We start from the raw sequence: 21619 nt of genomic DNA, 5'->3' as shown, positions 1-21619 counted from the left end.
TTAATGAAATTACACTAATTTTCAAATTGTGTCAAAATTGATCAATATTGCATTATCTTTTTAAATTGTTTAGGAATTTTAGACATGTGTTGAATGAGATTGAGGTCTGGTTTTATTTTGTGAAACTACCCTTTACAAATTTTATGAAAATTTAAAAAATCAAAGTATATAAAATGAATTGAGGGAATGTTATCCTTTTATTCCCTTCAGTGTTTGTGTTAAGATTTATGTTATTTTTTCCTTAAATATTGGTAGAATTTATTAATGAAGCAGGGGACAGTGGAGACAGAAAAGTAGCTCAGGAGATAATTGACAATGTGCCACTGCCCCTAGAGGAGGAGGCATGGCACACTGATGTATAGCATCACATTTGGATCTGACAATTGCAATGTAGAGAATGAAGAGGACTTGATCAGATTTGCATTTTACAAAATAAATACTTTGGCCGAGATGTGCAGGAAGGCAGGACAAAAAGGAGGAAGACCAGTAGAAATAAGTTTAAGTTGTATAGTTGCAGTTGGCAGGACTTTAACAAAGCACAGCTTAGTTTTCAGTGGGTCCCCATTAGGAAAATGGGGGGGAAAAAAGAAAAAATTTGAAAACATTATTTTGAAGACTTGCAGCCAAGGAGAAAAAAATTAGAATTCAGCCCAAACTGTAGAAAATAAAAATTGAAAAAAGAAAAAAAAAAAAAACAGGCCAGGATTAAAGACTGAAATATAAGACCTAAAACCATAAAAACCCTAGAAGAAAACTTAGGCAATACCATTCAGGACATAGACATAGGCAAAGACTTCATGGCTAAAACACCAAAAGCCATGGCAACAAAAGCCAAAATAGACAAATGGAATCTAATTAAACTAAAGAGCTTCTGCACAGCAAAAGAAACTACCATCAGAGTGCACAGGCAACCTACAGAATGGGAGAAAATTTTTGCAATCTACCCAGCTGACAAAGGACTAATATCCAGAATCTACAAAGTACTGAAATAAATTTACAAGAATAAAAACAAACGACCCATCAAAAAGTGGGCAAAGAAAATGAAGAGACACTTCTCAAAAGAAGGCATTTATGCAGCCAAAAGACACATGAAAAAGTGCTCATCGTCACTGGTCGTCAGAGAAATGTAAATCAATACCCAAATGAGATACCATCTCACGCCAGTTAGAATGGTGATCATTAAAATGTCAGGAAATAACAGATGCTGGAGAGGATGTGGAGAAATAGGAATGCTTTTACACTGTTGGTGGGAGTGTAAATTAGTTCAACAACTATGGAAGAGACTGTGGTGATTCCTCGAGGATCTAGAACTAGAAATACCATTTGACCCAGCAATCCCCTTACTGGGTATATACCAAAAGGATTATAAATCATGCTGCTATAAAGACACATGCACATGTATGTTTATTGTGGCACTATTCACAATAGCAAGGATGTGGAACCAACCCAAATGTCCATCAATGACAGACTGGATTAAGAAAATGTGGCACATATACACCATGGAATACTATGCAGTCATAAAAGGATGAGTTCATGTCTTTTGCAAGGACATGGATGAAGCTGGAAACCATCATTCTCAACAAACTGTCACAAGGACAGAAAACCAAACACTGCCTGTTCTCACTCATAGGTGGGAATTGAACAATGAGAACACTGGGACACAGGGCAGGGAACATCACAAACCAGGGACTGTTGAGTGGTGGGGGGCTGGGAGAGGGATAGCATTAGGAGAAATAACTAACATAAATGACAAGTTGATGGGTGCAGCAAACCAGCATAGCACATGTATACCTACGTAACAAACCTACACATTGTGTACATGGACCCTAGAACTGAAAGTATAATAAGAAAAACAAATGAGTTGGGGAGGATTCCCTCTCTTTCTATCGACTGGAATAGTTTCAGCAGGAATGGTATCAGCTCCTCTTTGTACCTCTGGTAGAATTCTGATGTGAGTCCATCTGGTCCTGGATTTTTTTGGTTGTAGGTTATTAATACCTGCTTCAATTTCAGAACCTGTTATTGGACTATTCAGAGATTCAAATTCTTCTTGATTTAGTCTTGGGAGGGTATGTGTCCAGGAATGTATCTATTTCTTTGAGATTTTCTAGTTTATTTGGGTAGAGCTGTTTATAATATTCTCTGATGGTAGTTTGTATTTCTGTGGGATTGGTGGTGATATCCCCTTTATCATTTTTTATAGTGTCTATTTGATTCTTCTCTCTTTTCTTCTTTATTAGTCTTGCGAGCAGTCTACCTATTTTGTTAATCTTTCAAAAAACCAGCTCCTGGATTCATTGATTTTTTGAAGGGTTTTTTTGTGTGTGTGTCTCTGTCTCTTTCAGTTCTGCTCTTATCTTAGGTATTTCTTGCCTTCTGCTAGGTTTTCAATTGGTTTGCTCTTGCTTCTCTAGTTCTTTTAATTGTGATATTAGGGTGTCAATTTTAGATCTTTCTTGCTGTCCCTTGTGGGCATTTAGTACCATAAATTTCCCTCTACACACTGCTTTAAATGAGTCCCAGAGATTCTGGTACATTGTGTCTTTGTTCTCATTGGTTTCAAAGAACATCTTTATTTCTGTCTTCATTTTGTTATTTACCCAGTAGTCATTCAGGAGCAGGTTGTTCAGTTTCCATGTAGTTGTATGGTTTTGAGTGAGTTTCTTCATCCTGAGTTCTAATTTGATTGCACTGTGGTCTGAGAGACCGTTTGTTGTGATTTCTGTTCTTTTACATTTGCTGAGGTGTGTTTTACTTCCAACTATCTGATCAGTTTTAGAATAAGTGCAATGTGGTCCTGAGAAGAATGTATATTCTGATGATTTGGGGTGTAGAGATCTGCAGATGTCTATTAGGTCCGCTTGGTTCAGAGACGAGTTCAAATCCTGGATATCCTTGTTAACCTTCTGTCTTGATCTGTCTAATGTTGACAGTGGGGTGTTAAAGTCTCCCACTTTTACTATATGGGAGTCTAAGTCTCTTTGTAGGTCTCTAAGGACTTGCCTTACGAATCTGGGTGCTCCTGTATTGGGTGTATATATATTTAGAATAGTTAGCTCTTCTTGATAAATTGATCCCTTTACCATTTTGTAATGGCTTTCTTTGTCTCTTTTGATCTCTGTTGGTTTAGGGTCTGTTTTATCAGAGACTAGGATTCCAACCCCTGCTTCTTTTTGCTTTCCATTTTCTTGATAGATCTTCCTGCATCCCTTTATTTTGTGCCTATTTGTGTCTCTGCACGTGAGATGAGTCTCCTGAATACAGCACACTGATGGGTCTTGACTCTTTATCCAATTTGCCTGTCTGTGTCTTTTAATTGGGGCCTTTGCCAATTTACATTTAAGGTTAGTATTGTGATGTGTGAATTTGATCCTGTCATTATGACATTAGCTGTTTATTTTGCCCATTAATTGATGTAGTTTCTTCATAGCATTGATGGTCTTTATAGTTTGGCATGTTTTTGCAGTGGCTGGTACAGGTTGTTTCTTTCCATGTTTAGTCCTTCTTTCAGGACCTCTTGTAAGGCAAGCCTGGTGGTGAGAAAAATCTCTCAGCATTTCCTTGTCTGTAAAGTATTTTATTTCTCCTTTACTTATGAAGCTTAGTTTGGCTGGATATGAAATTCTGTGTTGAAAATTATTTTAAGAATGTTGAATATTGGCCCCCACTGTCTTCTGGCCTGTAGGGTTTCTGCCAAGAGATCTGCTGTTAGTCTGATGGACTTCCCTTTGCAGGTAATTCGACCTTTCTCTCTGGTTTCCCTTAACATGTTTTCCTTCATTTCCCCCTTCGTGAATCTGACAATTATGTGTCTTGGGGTTGCTCTTTTGAGGAGTATCTTTATGGTGTTCTCTGTATTTCCTGAATTTGAATGTAGGCCTGCCTTGCTAGGTTGGGGAAGCTCTACTTGATAATATCCTGAAGAGTGTTTTTTAACTTGGTTCCATTCTTCCCATCACTTTCAGGTACACCAATCAAATGTAAATTTGATATTTTCATATAGTCCCATATTTCTTGGAGGCTTTTTTTGTTTGTTTTTTCTCTTTTTTCCCCAATCTTGTCTTCTCACTTTATTTCATTAAGCTGATCTCAATCACTGATATCCTTTCTTCCACTTGATCAGAGTGGCTATTGACGCTCGTGCATGCATCAGGAAGTTCTCTTGCAATGGTTTTTAGCTCTGTCAGGTCATTTAAGGTCTTCTTTACGCTGTTTATTCAGTTTGCCATTTGTCTAACTTTTTTTCAAGGTTTTTAGCTTCCTTGCAATGGGGTAGAACATGCTGTTTTAGCACAGAGAAGTTTGTTATTACTGACTTTCTGAAGCCTACTTCTGTCAACTCGTCAAAGTCATTCTCTATCCAGTTTTGTTTTATTGCTGGCAAGGAGCTGTAGCCCTTTGGAGGAGAGGAGGTTCTCTGCTTTTTGGAATTTTCAGTTTTTCTGCTCTGGTTTCTCCCCATCTTTGTGGTTTTATCTACATTTGGTCTTTGATGTTGGTGACCTACAGTTGGGGTTTTGGTGTGGCTGTCATTTTTGTTGATGTTGATGCTATTCCTTTCTGTTCATTAGTTTTCCTTCTAACAGTGAGGACCCTCAGCTGCAGGTCTCTTGGAGTTTGCTGGAGGTCCACTCCAGACACTGTTTTGCTGGGTATCACCATGGAGGCTGCAGAATTGCAAATATTGCAGAACAGCAAATATTGCTGCCTGATCCTTCCTCTGGAAGCTTCATCCCAGAAGGGCAACTTCCTGTATGAGGTATCTGTTGGCCCCTACTGGGAGGTATCTCCCAGTGAGGCTACCTGGAGATCAGGGACCCATTTGAGGAGGCAGTCTGCATTCTCAGAGCTCAGATGCACTGCTGGGAAAACCACTGCTCTCTTCAGAGCTGTTAGACAGGGACATTTAAGTCTGCCAAAATTGTCTGCTGCCTTTTGTTCAGCTATGCCCTGCCCACAGAGGTGGAGTCTATATAGGCAGTAGGCCTTGCTGAGCTGTGGTGCACTTACCCAGTTTGAGCTTCCCAGTCGCTTAGTTTACCCACAAGCCTCAGCAATGGCACACGCCCCTCCTCCACAAGGCTGCAGCCTCGTGGGTTGATCTTAGACTGCTGCACTAGCAGTGAGCACAGTTCTGTGGGCATGGGACCCACCAAGACGGCACGGGAGGGACTTTCCTTGTTTGTCAGTTGCTAAGACAATTGAAAAGTGCAGTATTTGGGTGAGAGTGTACAGTTTTTCCAGGTACAGTCTGTCACATCTTCCGTTGGCTAGGAAAGGGAAATCCCCCTACCCCTTGCACTTCCCAGGTAAGGTAACATTCTGCCCTGCTTCAGCTCACCCTCCATGGGCTGCACCCACTGTCTAACCAGTCCCACTGAGATGAACCAGGTACCTCCATTGTAAATGCAGAAATCAACCATCTTCTGTGTCGATCTCGCTGGGAGCTGAAGACCACAGCTGTTCCTGTTTGGCCATCTTGGAAGCTACTGTGAGCATTCTTCAATAATAATTTTTTTTACATAGGCCTTTAAATGGACTTTGATGGAACTTTGTTCCATAGGAGGAATCTCAGATAGGACTTTTTAAAAGCTGAGTCGAGCCATGAATATGTGCCATCAAATATCTATGAGTTGGTTGAATTTCCTCTCCTTGTGAGGTTCCAAGATAAACTTTGCGTTTTTGTGCCTCGGAGAAAGTGATACTCTTTACCTGCCACAGGTCAGAAACCCTGTACATCTACTGTGAGACCAGTCCATGAGAATATGAGGCCAGTTTTCCAAGGGTTTTATTGGCTCCATAAGTCAAGTTTGATTCCTTAAAGGAAAGCACACCATTCCAGTCAAAGCCTTGGTAAAATTGTAATCCCAACACTTTGGAAGGCTGAGGCAGACAGATCAACTGAGGTCAGGAGTTCAAGACCAGCCTGACCAACAAGGAGAAACCCCGTCTCTACTAAAAGTACAAAATTAGCCAACTATTGTCATGCATGCCTGTAATCTCAGCTACTCAGGAGGCTGAGGCAGGAGAATTGCTTGAACCCCAGAGGTGGAGGTTGTGCTGAGCTGAGATTGTGCCATTGCACTTCAGCCTGGGTGACAAGAGCAAAACTCTCTCTCTCAAAAAAAAAAAAAAAAAATAGCCTGGTGCAGTGGCTCACGCCTGTAATCCCAGTACTTTGGAAGGACGAGGTGAGTGGATCACGAGGTCAGGAGTTCAAGACCAGCCCGGCCAACATAGTGAAACCCCATCTCTACTAAAAATTAGTCAGGCACGGTAGTGGGCACCTGTACTCCCGGTTACTTGGGAGGCTGAGGCACATAATTGCTTGAACCTGGGAGGTGGAGGTTGCAGTCAGCCAAGATTGGACTGCTGCACTCCAATCTGGGCAACAGAGCAAGACTGCATCTCAAAAAAAAAAAAAAAAATTACCAGTGTTTCCAATTGTGTCCTGTTACAAATGAAAACAGATTCTTGTTACAGTTATGCAAATAATTGTATTGCCATAAGTTAAGAATACTAAAAAATAGTTTCCAAATTCTGGAGAAAATCAAGTAGAAAGAAACCAAGTGAGCTCCAAATTTTGTTCATGGGACTATACTAAATTGTTAAAATCTGTTAGTAGCTCAAAAGAAAAGTTTTAAGATCTGAAAAAGAAAACAAAGGATCAGCATCATTTTAAGCAAAAAATCAACAAGATTAGTTCAGTCCATGCAGTTAATTCCTCTTCTGCTTGATACTCATGAATATTTTAGCTGTCCATGAGTTCTGAATGTTTTCCCTTGTTCTGATGTCATAGTCTCCAAAGTTACCAGGAACCTGCATTTTTTTTTTTAGCTTTCTAGAAAGTCTTTATTTTTCTGTTATGAATAATTGCATTTTCTAATTATCCCAAATGATTTTATAAATTCCGTAACTTTTATATGCCTGCCTGGGATCCATGAAATAAAAGTATTCCTTACCAAAAGAGAAGCATCAGATACGCTGAAAGGCTCAATGTTTTATATTTTCAGAAATAAAAGTGACTGTATACCCTTTTATTAACTATATGGTAGCTTGGTAAAATTTTTATAGAATTTTTAATGATCTGTGGTGTTCTATGATGAGGCAACATTCCACCAAATTAGCCTTCCAAAAGTTGCAGTATCATGTATAATTATGACAGCAGTTTTGTTTTAAAACCAGAGTCAGATTGAATTTAGCTTTTTTACAGCTGAAATTTATGCCTTATGTGTATTCATAAAACATTGATAACTTAGTGTCACATTATCTTTACTCTTTGATTATACTCTTCTTGAAAAGTAAATTTACTTATCAAATGATAAAGTTTTAGGGAAAGTTTAAAAAAGTTTTTTTTCTTAAAGCTTCATGGAATAGAATTCCATGAATCATAATGACTACGTAAGACCCTTTTCTGGTAATGAAAGCATGGAGTCTTAACCAAAAAGCTAAGCAGAATTGTTAGATCTTTTGGTTTCTGTCATAATGTACTATTGGAACTTCAAGTAGATATAGTACATTAATATGAAATACTTTGAAATACACCATCTTTAAAAAAAAGGCACTTACACAAAAATCATGTAACACTAGGTAGGATGTTGAAATGACTGGTATGCAATATTTTTTAAAGCCTTCATTTTTGGTCAGCATAAGTTTCCTTTAATTATTTTTCTGTTTCCAGTTGGACTTCACTTTGAGGCTTAACATAGCAAAGTGAGTATAAAGTTCTACAATTTAGTCATTGTGGATTTCAAGTCATTTATGATGAAAATGGAAATGCGTAGTTTACTTAAGAAAATTTTCTTCTTCTGTAACATCTAACTCTTCATCCTCATCATCTTCTGCTTGTTGATCGTTTCTTAGTCGACAAGTGGATACCTGTCCTGTTCCAGATACACACTTAGCTGACAGTGATCTCTGAAGAGGTGACTTTGAATTTGCTCTTACAATATCTAAACGAGATGAATGATCTGGTGCATACAGAGAATTTCGGAAAACCTCTAAATCTTCATCTTCGTCAATGTTTCGTATATTCTGGTAGGCAGCAGTGTAGACCTCTAAAGCTTTGCCGTGAAATAACATTTCGATTGTGATAAATTCAGAAAATATAGACTTTATCCTTCATTTTCTGCGTTTCAACGTTGTTAATAGTTTCCTCCAGATGACGACTTGTTCGGCTAGCATCCATTGCAGCTCTCTGTAATTCCGTTTCTGCCTGTGAAATAACATGTCGATCAGATGGGTTTCGCTGACGTGTTCTTTCTAACTGAGTTAATTGCTTAGCTTCTCGATTCCTTGCTGTGAGTGTTGCTTTGAGGTCATCCCGTTTCATTTTCACAATGGTCCCATAAGTTTTCAAGGGTTCAACTACTTTGGCTTCAAGTCTTTCAACCTCTGCTTGTCGATAATCCTGAAGTTTGGCAAACTCATCTGCAAAGTTCATCAGGCCCAGCTTTAAATGCGGGGTCTCTGTAGCAGCATACGCGTTAATTTCATTCACCAGGAGGTCTGCTTTGTCTCTCAGCCTGGCAGTTTTCCGCACATAGGCAGCGAAGATTTGGCACAGTTCTCCAAAATGCTTCTCCACATTTGAGACAGCTGTTTGCAGTTGTTTCGTTTGAGCGTTCCGACCCAGCGTCTCCCGGCACGGACTGCTCTCCATGGGGTCCTGACCTCACTATCCCGGAACCTGCATTTAAATCATCTGTTGGAGTTTTATGGCTGAAAATAAAATCACCTTCTAAAGAGGATGAAAACAAGACAATTGTCCATGGATTTTAAAAAAGTTTTAAGACAGCCATAGTTAAAATACACAATTAACAAGGAAATCTGTTACCTCTGTGGCACACAATTTTAGCATAATGATTGTTTTACTGATAATATACACTGTTTTATCAGACTTACAGGAGTTTCCCATAATTTTGGAACACATAACAGTAAATCATTTGTGCAAATACAGCCCAAAGAAAACCAAACACCATTTCATATATGACAAATGCTTCCTGTATAATTGTTATACCAAATAAGGCAAATTATGTCATTTTTGATCTTTAGGATAACTAACATCTTAAAGCATGTAATTAGGTTAGAAAAAGACATAATTTATGCTTTGATTTTTGGAATGTTTGTCAAATATAAAATGTTTAAAACACTTGATATTACAAATTAGGATTACAGGTCATTGTAAAGTCATTTATTTAACAAAAGTGATAGTTCAAGAATTTTTCAAAAAGTGAAAACCTTTATTCTTTGAGGATGGGAAGTAATTTTCTAAACAAGAAGCTCTAATAAAAACAACATGAAGCCAATTACATATGTTGTTCAAAATTTTGTAAACAATCTATAAAATTTAATCTCCATTATTAAATATAACTTCCATAAACCTTTTGTAACCTGTATAACCTTTATTAAATTATTGGTTAATGCATCAAGAAAACCTTGTTAATCTGACACAGGGGTTCATGTACTTGTTTTGCATCAGTGTACATTTGACCCTGATAATTAACTTATAGAGAAAGTGAACTTATCTTTCAAAATCAGCCCTTACCATCTTACATGCCCAACCCTTTTGTGATATTCCCTGAGCCTTGAGGAATTGAATAGCTTTTGTTTCTTTTTTTTTTTCCTGTGTCTCAGGAATATAGTTTATTTTGATTGGTATCTTCCATAGGACCTGAGATGAGACTTTAATTGCTGTCAGTGTTTAAGATTCAGCAGGACTTAGTGTCCTTTTTAGACCTTAGTGTTAAAGTCCTGTAACTCAATATTACAAGGGCTTTGCACATACAGAAAGATACATGGATGTAATGACCTGAATTTTAAGAAGAATTATATCACAGTTTTTTTGTCCTAAGCAAACCAAAACTTAGTAATAATATGACAACTTGATTACATAAAAGTTTTTGGGTTTTTTAACATATAAATCTTCTTATAGTGACTAAACCAACCATTTATGACTTCTGGTTTGGCCTGAATATCCCCCCTTTTTAAACAACTAGTTATTTTACTTTAGGGCTACATTTATCATACAATATTTTTTCTTATATTTTTCTTTAACCTTTTAACCTAAAAAAACCCTCCTTATTTTTATAACTTTTTATTTGTATTTGTATTTGTATTTGTATTTGTATTTTTTTTGAGACGCAGTTTCATTCTTGTCACCCAGGCTGGAGTGCAATGGTACAACCTCAGCTCACCACAACCTCTGTCTCTAGGGTTCAAGTGATTCTCCTGCCTCAGCATCCTGAGTAGCTGGGAATATAGATGCCAGCTACCATGCCCAGCTACTTTTTAAAATTATTTTTATTATAGAGATGGGATTTCACCATGTTGGCCAGGCTGGTTTTGAACTCCTGACCTCAAGTGATCCACCTGCCTTGGCCTCCCAAAGTGCTCACAGGCACCAGCCTTTATCACTTTCTTTACATCTTTTAAAATTTCCTGGCTTTTTTGTTACCTTGTTTTATATATAACCTTTAAATAAAGTTCAAATTAGACAAAAAATTTTCACCATTTTTTAAAAAAGAATATACTTCTCTCTCACTTTTTTTTTAGTAAGAATATCTTCCTACAATATATATTGGAAAATACCCAAATAATGAAATATTTATCTAATTTAATGTAATTTTATAGTCCAAATTATGACCAGTTTGTCTACAAGTATTTATCCCATTACATTTACCTATTTTAATTGTTTACCTAGATTATTTATGAAAACTGTGATAGTCATGAATTTAAAGTTATGAAACCACCATTGCAAAATTATAACTGAAACAGTGAAAAAAGATTTGACCTAATTGACTCTATCTTGCTCTTTACCTCTGAGCTGTCCTTTTCATTCCTGGGCATAGGCTGAACTAACTTTGGGAGAAGAAAAAAATATGATAACAGTCTGTTTGCAAAACAAATCTCCTTATTGTCTGTGGACTGGACTGTCTATAGCTGCAGGATTAGAAGTTATGGTAATCTTACTAAATTCAAGATGCAGCTATTTTCATTAAACCCATATCAATGTCTTATGTACTAAAAAATACAGAAGCAGGTTGGGCACAGTGGCTCCCACTTGTAATTCCAGCACTTTGGGAGGCCGAGGTGGGCAGATTGCTTGAGGTCAGGAGTTCAAGACCAGCCTGGACAACAGGGTGAAACCCCCCTTTCTACTAAAAATACAAAAATTAGCTGAGTGTACTGGTGCACATCTGTAATCCCAGCTATTCAAGAGGCTGATGCAGGAGAATTGCTTGAACCCAGGAGGCAGAGGTTGCAGTGAGCCTAGGTCATGTCACTGCACTCCAGCCTGGGCAACAGAGCAAGACTCTGTCTCAAAAATAAATGAATAAATAATTTTTTTAAATTACATAACCAAAGATCATTCTGATTTGGGCTGCATTTATAGTTTTGTAACCCCTATGCCAAACTTTGACAACTTATACTATTCAGCAGGGATAAATATGAAACTGCTTGATTAATAAATGCAAACAAAAATGTATGTTGCCAATTCATAAGACATTTCTTATCGGGACCAAGCCCCCAAATCTGGCCATAAACTGGCCCCAAAACTGGCCATAAACAAAATCTCTGCCGCACTGTGAAATGTTTGTGATGGCCATAACACCCATGCTGAAGATTGTGGGTTTACTGCAATAAGAGCAAGGAACACCTGGCCCACCCAGGGTGGAAAACCACTTAAAGGTGTTCCTAAGCCACAAACAATAGCATGAGTGATCTGTGCCTTAAGGACATATTCCTGCTGCAGATAACTACCCAGAGCCCATCCCTTTGTTTTGGCCCATCCCTTTGTTTCCCATGAGGAATACTTTTAGTTAATCTATAATCTATAGAAACAATGCTTATCACTGGCTTGCTGTCAATAAATACGTGGGTAAATCTCTGTTTGGGGCTTTCAGCTCTGAAGGCTGTGAGATCCCTGATTTCCCACTCCACACACTATATTTCTGTGTGTGTGTCTTTAATTCCTCTAGCACCCTTGGGTTAGGGTCTCCCTGACCGAGCTGGTCTTGGCAAGTGGCGCCCATATGTGGGGCTCAAGCCCAGGTCAAAGGGTCACCAGAGCAATGGTTGGAGAATGTGGAACTAAGCTGGAGGTCACGCAAGTACACTTAAGCAATCCCCGTGATGAGTTAGAAGGGGAGCTCAGAAGCATCAGGGTGACAATGGGACAAGTGTGGGCTCTGGTTCATTCCACCTTGGAACCTTTTCACACTAATGATGAGGAGGAAGGATTATATAACAAAGTAACAGAAGAGGTGACAGAGCAGGTTTGTTTGCCAGCTAAAGCTAAAGCAGCAAAGGAAGGAGAGGTTCATCCCTACCCTTCTCCATTCCCTCATTATTTTGAAGAAACAGAGTGGCCTGACCCTCCAGATCTTTCTTTCTGGAGGACACTGGGCAAAAAGTTGTTGCCCCAGTGACTGTTTGAGCAGCACCTTGAGCAACTGCTCTCAGTTCCATTCAGGCAGGAATTCAGCAAGCTAGAAGAAAGGATGATTTAGAGGCTTCACAGTTCCCTGTTAGAATACATCCCCCAGATCAACAGGGAAATATTATAACTACATTTGAGCATTTTCTTTTTAAATTGGGGAAATGCCATGAGGGGCTAGTCCTCAGTCCCATTCCAAACCAGGGTATTTCCAGCTCAGGCCATTCCTTCACTCCTGTACAATGTCTGTCTCCTGCCACAGCCAGTAGTGCCACAGTAGATTTATGCTACACAAAAGGTGTAAGTCTTCTTCCTGGGGAACACCTGCAAAAAGTTCCAACAGGGGTCTGTGGACCCTCGCCAGCAGGGACAATAGGATTAGATCTAGGCAGGTCTAGTTTAAATTTAAAAGGAGTGCAAGTACAAACAGGAGTCATTGATTCAGATTCCAATGGGGAAACTCGAATTGTTATATCAATTTCTGTTCCCTTGAAAGCAGAGCCAGGACAGCGTATAGCACAGTTCCTGATTGTGCCATATATGGAAATGGGGGAAAGTGAAACTAAATGAAAGAGAGGATGTGGAAGAACAAATAAACAATGCAAAGCAGCTTATTGGGTGAATCGAATTACTCATAAATGTTCTACCTGTGTAATAGCTATTCAGGGAAAAGAAAATTAAAGATTTGGTAGATACAGGAGTGGACATTTCAATCATTCTCTACAGCACTGGCCATGCACGTGGCCAATTCAATGCACTCAATTTAACATAGTTGGAGAGAGTAACACCCCTGAAGTATATCAAAGTAGTTATATTTTGCACTGTGAAGGGCCCAGTGGACAACGTGGGACTATGCAACCCACTGTAACTTCTGTACCTATAAATTTATGGGGAAGAGATTTATTACAACAATGGGGAGAACAAGTTCTAATTCCAGGGCAGATGTATAGCCCTCAAAGTCAACATATGATGCATGAAATGCGGTATGTCCCTTGTATGGGACTAGGAGAAAAACTTGCAAGGTTTGAAGGAACTGCTTCAAGCAAAAAGAAAAATTTCCCACCGAGGTTTAGGATATCATTTTTTATGGGATCCATTGTTAAGCCTTCAAAATCTATACTTTTAAAATGGTTAACATATAAGCCAATTTGGATAGAACAATGGCCACTAAGTAAAGAGAAACTGGAAGCTTTAGAGGACTTTGTTAATGAACAATAAGAAAAAGGACACATAACTCCAACATTTCCCCCTTGGAATTCTCCAGTTTTGGTAATTGAGAAAAAATCAGGTAAATGGAGAATGTTCACTGACTTAACAGCCATTAATTCAGCTATACAACCTTTGGGTACATTGCAGCTAGGACTGCCTTCTCTTGCTATGATTCCAAAAACTTGGTCTTTAATAGTCATGGATTTAAAAAACTGTTTGTTTACTGAAGACTGTGAATGGTTGGCATTTACAATTCCTGCGGTAAACAACCTGCAGCCTGCTAAGCATTTTCAGTAGAAAATGTTGCCACAAGGCATGTTAACCAGCCCAACAATTTGCCAGATGTATGTAGGGCAAGCAATTGAACCTACTCATAAAAATTTTCAGTGTTAGATTTATTCATTATATGGACAACATACTTTGTGCTGTCCCCACTCGAGAAATATTAACCCAATGTTATGATCACTTGCAAAATTTGATTTATTGTGCTGGTTTAATTATAGCTGCTGACAAAATGCAGACTACTACTCCTTACTCCTACTTGGGGACCTTAATAAATGACACTACAATAGTGCCACAAAAATTAACCATATGTAGGTATCAGTTGAAAACATTAAGTGACTTTCAAAAATTACTAGGGGACATTAATTGGATACATCCTGCTCTAGGCGTTCCTATCTATGCCATGAGTAATCTATTTTCTCCCCTTAGAGGAGATCCTAGTCTCACTAGCCCTCTGCAATTAACAAAGGGGGCTGAGGCAGAGTTACAGCTGATTCAAAAGCAAGTCTATAAAGCTCACATGAATACATCCAGAGAAAACTCTAGATTTGCTGATTTTTTCCAACTCAGCATTCACCTACTTGTGTTATTGTCCTAGAGTGGACTTTGTAGAATGGCTTTTTCTTCCACATACTAATTCACAGACTCTAACTCCTTATTTGGATCAAATTGCTACTATGATAGGAAATAGGAGAACTCAGAATGTTAAATTACATGGATATGATCCTGGAAAAATTATTATCCCTCTCACGAAGGCACAAATACAGTAAGCTTTCATAAATAGTCTTACCTGACAAACCCATTTAGCTGACTTTGTGGGTGTTCTCGATAATCATTTTCCTAAAACAAAATTATTTCAATTTTTGATATTAACTAATTGGATTCTCCCTAAAATAACTAAATTTAAACTAATTGAAGGTGCTGAAAATGTTTTTATAGATGGGTCTAATCTTATTCTGCTTCGAAAGGAAAAGTTTTTCAGACACCCTATACCTCAGTTCAAAAAGCAGAGCTTGTAGCTGTACTTGAGGTATTGGCTGCTTTTTATATGCCTATTAATGTGATTTCTGATTCTTCATATGTGGTTCATTCCACACAATTAATTGAAAATGCTCAGTTATGATTCCATACAGATGAACAATTGATGATTTTCTACCCAATTAAAGCAGTTAGGAGTAGAATGCACCCTTTTTACTCACTCATATTAGGGCTCAAACACCTCTTCCAGGACCTTTGACTGCAAGGAATCAAATGGCTTGATCACCTAGTTGCTACTGCAATATCTAATGCCGACACTTTCACAGTTTAACCCATGTTATTGCCTCTGGTCTCCAATGCAGATACAGCATTACTTGGGAAGAAGCTGAAGCCATTATTCAGCAATGCCCAACTTGCCAAATGGTGCATTGCTTATCTTTTATGGGAGGAGTTAATTCTCAAGTATTGGAACCTAACTGTCTTTGGCAAAGGATGTCACACATCTTCCCTCATTTGGGAGACTAGCTTATGTACATGTATGTGTGGATACCTTTTCTCACTTTGTCTGGGCTACATGCCAATCAGGAGAGTCTTCTGCCAGTGTTAAATGTCACCTTTTGCAGTGTTTTGTGGTGATGGGCATTCCAGCTTCTATCAAAACACATAATGCCCCAGGCTATACTAGCCAACTTCTGGCTACATTTTTCTCTGTATGAAATATTAGCCACTTTACGGGCATCCCATATAATTCTCAAGGACAAGCCACAGTAGAAAGAATGAATCTCCCCCTGAAACAGCAGTTTCAAAAGCAAAAGGAGGAAAACAGATACTACGAGACACTGCATATGCAATTGAATCTAGCATTATTGACCATAAATTGTTTGAGCCTGCCTAAAGGCCAGATGCTATCAACAGCTGAAAAGTATCTACAGAAACCAGCTGCAAAGACAGAAGCAGAACAACTCATTTGGTGGAGAGATCCAATAACAAAACATTGGGAAATAGGTAAAATAATAAGTTGGGGTAGAGTTTCTGCTTGTGTTTCTCCAGGACTAAATCAACAGCCAATTTTGATGGTACCATCAAGACACCTGAAACTTTATCATGAGCCAGATGCTGAAGAAGAGATTCCAGGAGGATCCCAAGGACCCTCCAGTTGCAGCCATGTTGAGACTGACATTGAGGAGGATCCCAACTGTCATGAGCAACACCCATTGAACACAGCCACCTACCTGGGGACAGATCAAGAAGCTGTCACAGATGGCGGAAGAAAACCTGAGGAAAGCAGGACAACCAGTCACAATGAGTAATTTAATGGTAGCTATGATAGCGGTGATCGCCACTGTCATGAGTATTCCTTCAACAAGTGCTGACACAGAGAACAAGTATATTATTGGGCATATTTATCAATCTTGGCTGGCAATAATGCCTGGATGTAATCACTCTGACACAGTTACACATGCTTTCTAATCTCAGTATTTACCATAATATATCTGCCCCTATAATTGAGGCATACTGTCCCCAAAAACTTATTTGTAAACACAATTGGATCTTGCCAGAAATAATGAACATACTTATTTGGGAAGATTGCACTGCAGAACAGGCAGAGGTGCTGCACAACAATTCCTATGGAATCATCATGGATTGATCCACTGAGGGGATGTTTAGCTTGAATTGCACCTCTCAGTCTGCATGCCATGGCCACACTATGTTCAGCTAGTCTAAACAAAATGGTCAGATGGTAGAAATAGTAAGAAATATGGCAAGAGTTTCTATTATCTGGAAGCATGGCAGTATAGTGGCACCTCAATCTCAAATGATATGGCCCACAGTAAGAGCTAAACATAAGGATTTGTGGAAACTATTAATGACTCTTAATAAGATAAAAATTTGGGAAAGAATAAAAAAACATCCAGAAGGACACTCTACAAACTTGTCTTTGGATATTGCAAAATTAAAAGAACAAATATTTAAGACATCCCAGGCACACCTGACCTTAATGCCAGGAACTAGAACTGCAGACAGATTAGCAGCTAGTAACCCATTAAAATTGATAAAATCACTTGGAAGCTCTGTGGTTTCAATGATGATTGTGCTTTTAATCTGTGTTCTTTGTATGGTCTGCAGATGCGGATCCCAACTCCTGCAAGAAGTAACTCACCATGACAAAGCTGCCTTTGCTTTTGTCACTTTGCAAAAACAAGAAGGGGAACATGGTGGGGATAGGCCCCCAAATCTGGTTATAAACTGGCCCTAAATCTGGCCATAAACAAAATCTCTCAGCACTGTGACATGTTCATGATGGCCATAACACCCACGCTGAAGGTTGTGGGTTTTCTGGAATGAGGGCAAGGAACGCCTGGCCCACATGGGGCGGAAAACCACTTAAAGGCATTCCTAAGCCACAAACAATAGCATGAGCGACCCATGCCTTAAGGACATGTTCCTACTGCAGATAACTAGCCAAAGTTCATCCTTTTGTTTCAGCCCATCCCTTTGTTTCAGCCCATCCCTCTGTTTCCTGTGAGGAATACTTTTAGTTAATCTATAACCTATAGAAACAATGCTTATCACTGGCTTGCTGTCAATAAATATGTGGGTAAATCTCTGTTTGGGGCTCTCAGCTCTGAAGGCTGTGAGACCCCTGATTTCCCACTTCATACGCTATATTTCTGTGTGTGTGTCTTTAATTCCTCTAGCACCACTGTGTTGGGGTCTCCAAGCTGGTCTCAGCAATTTCTAATATTACTTTACCAAGAATTTTAAGGCCAGCTTTGTTATTAAAGATTTTACCTTAGTTACATAAAATTGAAAAGCATTTGACTAGCCTTTTCATTTTTAGTATCTGATTTAAGCACCTTTATTTTTCTTTCAGCTAATTAATTAGAGCTCTTTTATATATTTTTAGTAGTGAAACATTATGTACACCATATGAATAAATAGACATATTAGACATGCTTATGGAAGTACCTTTTAGAGATTCATAAAGACCCCACATACACTTTTTTTTTTACCTTAGACTTTCAGATTCTTTATAACCTGTCTTAACAACTCTAGGCAGTTGTTAGCTGAATAGCTTTAAATTTGCATATTAAAAGAAACAACTCAGGTGAAAATCAAGTTGCAAATTTCAAATCATAAGGTACACAGAAAAAGTTGTTTTCAAGGGAGACACTTTCAAAGTGCACTTAATTTTTTTTAAACAAAGACATTTCTGAGTGTCTAAATTACATTCTTTCTTAAAAAGCCAAGAGTAGCCTTTGCTGCAATACTATTTTAGTGAAAAAATCAGGTGAAAAACAGAATTCAGTCAATTGAGAAGAAAAAAATTTTTGCTAAAAAAAAGACAAAGATTTAGGAGAGAAAAACAGAAATAACCAAAAACTGAAGGCCTCTTAAATACAAACTTGCACACAGGCATACATGCACAAACAGAACGTGCATGTTAGCCTTTTAATTAAGCTAACCTTTAACCACTGAGCTCCTTTAACAACAATAACAACAACAACAACAACAAAATTTTAAATTCTCATTGCCGTATTTCAGCTAGGACAAAATGCTGCTAAACCATCGATAAATTATATGACTTCTGAGTGCTCTAAGTGTAAGGAGAAATTCACACCAGCTTGTTATTATTGCTGTTATTTGTAAAGTTTCAATGCTGCAAAGAAATAGCACTCGAATATAATTTTTAAGAAAATTCTCAGCAAGGCAAGTTATTTCTATAGAACGGTACACCCTTGCAAATGGAGCAGTGGTGAGTGCACACTTGGACATGGGAGGGGAAGGGGTTCTTATCCCTGATGGATGTGGCCCTGCTGCTATGTTGTTTCCCTATTGGCTAGGATTAAACTGCACAGGCTAAACTAATTCCAATTGGCTAATTTAAAGAAAGTGACAGGGTGAGTGGTTTGGCAGCAAAAATGGTTATGACAGAGCAGGTAATCAGAATGAGTCAGGGTGGAGTAGGTAATCAGAAGCAGTCAGGACGGAGCAGGTAATCAGGATAAGTCAGGGTGGAGTATGTAATCAGAATGAGTCAGGGTGGAGTAGGTAATCGGAATGAGTCAGGGTGGAGCAGGTAATCGAAATGAGTCAATGTGGAGGAGGAGATTGAAATGAGTCAGGGTGGAGCAGGTAATCAAAAAAGGTTGCTTTATGAGGAAGTTAAGTTTAAAAGTAGAAGGCAAAGAATTAAACATACTGACATATGGATGCTTTAATAATAGGAACCTACTTGTTGCTCCCCTGCTTGCTGCCTTTGCTCCTTCAAATAACGAGAAGATTTTTCACTATTTTAGTTCACCAAAATACTTCAGCACAAGTGTATTACATGAATCACTATCGATCTGTCTCACAGAAAGACCTAGATAGTGAAGATGAAAGTCAGAATTCCCACTAATAAGTGAGATACTCAAAGGGGGAAAATAAGGAAGGAGACCACCTGTCCCATTGTCTCCTGTTTCAAAAAGGAAGCAAAAAGTTAAAAAGAAGCAGAAGTGAGATCAATAGACAGAGGGCTTGGCACGAAAAACCAGGCCTGGTAGTTAAAGATTAACTCCTGACCTAACCACTGTGTTATCTATAGATTCCAGACATTGTATGAGGAAGCATTGTGAAATTTCTGTTCTGTTCTGCTAGCCCCCATCACTGATGCACGTAGCCCTCAGTCACATAGCCCCTACTTGCAGACCCTTTCATGTGGACCCCTTAGAGATGTAAGCCCTTAAATGAGAGAGGAATCTTTTCTTCAGAGAGCTCAGACCTTGAGATGCGAGTCTACTGATGCTCCCAGCTGATTAAAGCCCCTTCCTTCATAAAACTGGTGTCTGAGAGGTTTTGTCTGTGACTGGTCCTGCTATACTTTGAAAAGAAACTTAGAACTCATATCTAATAATGCGAACTTTAGTTGCTTAAAAATAATTTGCAAGACAGAATCCCAAACTGGTTTTTTTACCTAGTGATGGGTCTCAGGCTGTAGACGGCTCTCTACCATCCTAGAAGCAGGAAAAAAATCCAAACTCATCTTTCTTTTTGGAATGGAGCTCAAACTCCATAAAGGAATCACCTGCCTTCCATCATCATAGAAACAGGAAATAAAACACCTTCCTTGTGTTGGAAGCAAGTAAAACTCCAAAAAAAAAAAACACACAAAAAAAAACAAAAGTGGAGTTGTACAGCAAAATCTTGATCAGATTTTGGGAGCTCAGGGACTCTCTGGAATCAGACCTCACCAAATTATCCTATTTGTTTCAGCCATAAAGTTAGCTCAAGCTGGTTCCAAGCACCAATAGGAGATTTGTCAAAGATTAGGGGCATCTCCACTCACAATCCCTTTGTGTACTAAAAATGTGAACCCCCAAAATTCGAGATAGGTCTCAGTTAATTTAGAAATTTTATTTTGCTGAGGTTGAGGACATGCCTGTGCTACAACTTCAGGAAGTCCTGAAGACATGTGCCAGGGTGGTCACAGCATGGCTTGGTTTTATACATTTTAGGGAGACATAAGGCATTAATATAACATAATATAATATAAACATTAGTTCTGTCCAGAAAGGCAGAGATAACGCAAAGCAAGCCCCCTGCCCCTTCCCCCACTTCCATGTACTTCCCCTCCCTCCCACCACTGGGAGCTTGCAGGTCACAGGTAGATGTGAGACAGATAGATGGCTACACGTCTTTTGAGTTTCTGTTAAGTCTTTCCAAAGGAGGCAATCAGAAATGCATCTGTCTCTCTGAGCAGAGAGATAACTTTGAATAGAATGGGAGGCAGATTTGCCCTGAGCGGTTCCCAGCTTGAAGGGGCCCAAGATATATTCCTCCACACTGTTATGGGAAAGACAAATACTTTTTAATATATGACCCTAAGCCTGCTTTCTCTTTGCTTATTTTCATTCACTCAAATAGTTAATCTGTGGAACAGAATTTGTGCTCTCACTAAAAGAGACAACAATCTCTTTTTCAAGGATTTTTTTAAAAAATCTTGTGATTTGAACTTTTACCTACTTATTTTCCTTACACACAGACAGTTGTCGTCTTAAAACTTAACCTTACTATAGTATGAGCAACTCAGGATCTAACATAAACCTTTCGCTATTTTGCAAGCCTTTATACTAGGTCTAGACCTTGGACTTACAGTTTTTGTGTTAATATGCCTTTTTTTAAATCCCCAATCTGAATCTCAGCCATTACTTTGTACATGGTTTGGTCTCTGAAAGAACAAAGGATCATGGTGGAGTGAAACTAAGCATAAGTGGGGTTTCTCATTTAACCTACTCTCCTTGCAATCACTTTCCTCCTGTCCTAGGGCATGAAATACTTTTGAGTTTTTATTATTATTTAGACCATTGTTGTCAACAACTTTTTCACGGCCCAGAGTTTTCACCTCACTTAACCAAACTAAAGGAATGGGATTTTAAATTTAACTCTGTAAACATATCATGATAATTTATTGCATTCAAATAGTGTCCTAAGTTGTTTATCTTTTCCCCTCCCTGGGATTAACAGAGTATATTAACTTGCAGACTTAGCACCTATTTGCTTGGGGAAGTTTCTCTATTTCCAAAAAATATATAAGATTCAATAGCTTACATTTAATATATAAGTCTTAATGCCTTTCTGAGCTTTTGTTTTCTAATCCAGAATTATTTTGAAGACTGTTATTTTTCATAATAACCTTGAACTCTTTACCAACCTAAAAAATTTTTTTGT

The 21619-nt window shown here is 38.5% G+C and overlaps 2 pseudogenes; one reads left to right on the top strand and one right to left on the bottom strand.

Moving 5' to 3' along the window:
- Positions 1-6824: 6824 nt before the first annotated feature.
- On the bottom strand, positions 6825-8662 carry LOC129395502 (CBY1-interacting BAR domain-containing protein 1-like; annotated as a pseudogene).
- Positions 8663-12074: 3412 nt separating this feature from the next.
- The window catches only part of LOC129395503 (TGF-beta-activated kinase 1 and MAP3K7-binding protein 3-like), a 28651-nt pseudogene continuing 19106 nt past the window's right edge, over positions 12075-21619 (top strand).

The sequence above is a fragment of the Pan paniscus genome, chromosome Y, assembly GCF_029289425.2.
Source record: "Pan paniscus chromosome Y, NHGRI_mPanPan1-v2.0_pri, whole genome shotgun sequence".
Classification (NCBI taxonomy): domain Eukaryota; kingdom Metazoa; phylum Chordata; class Mammalia; order Primates; family Hominidae; genus Pan; species Pan paniscus.
Note: the sequence above shows the minus strand (reverse complement) of the source record. Positions and strands in the feature narration are given on the sequence as shown.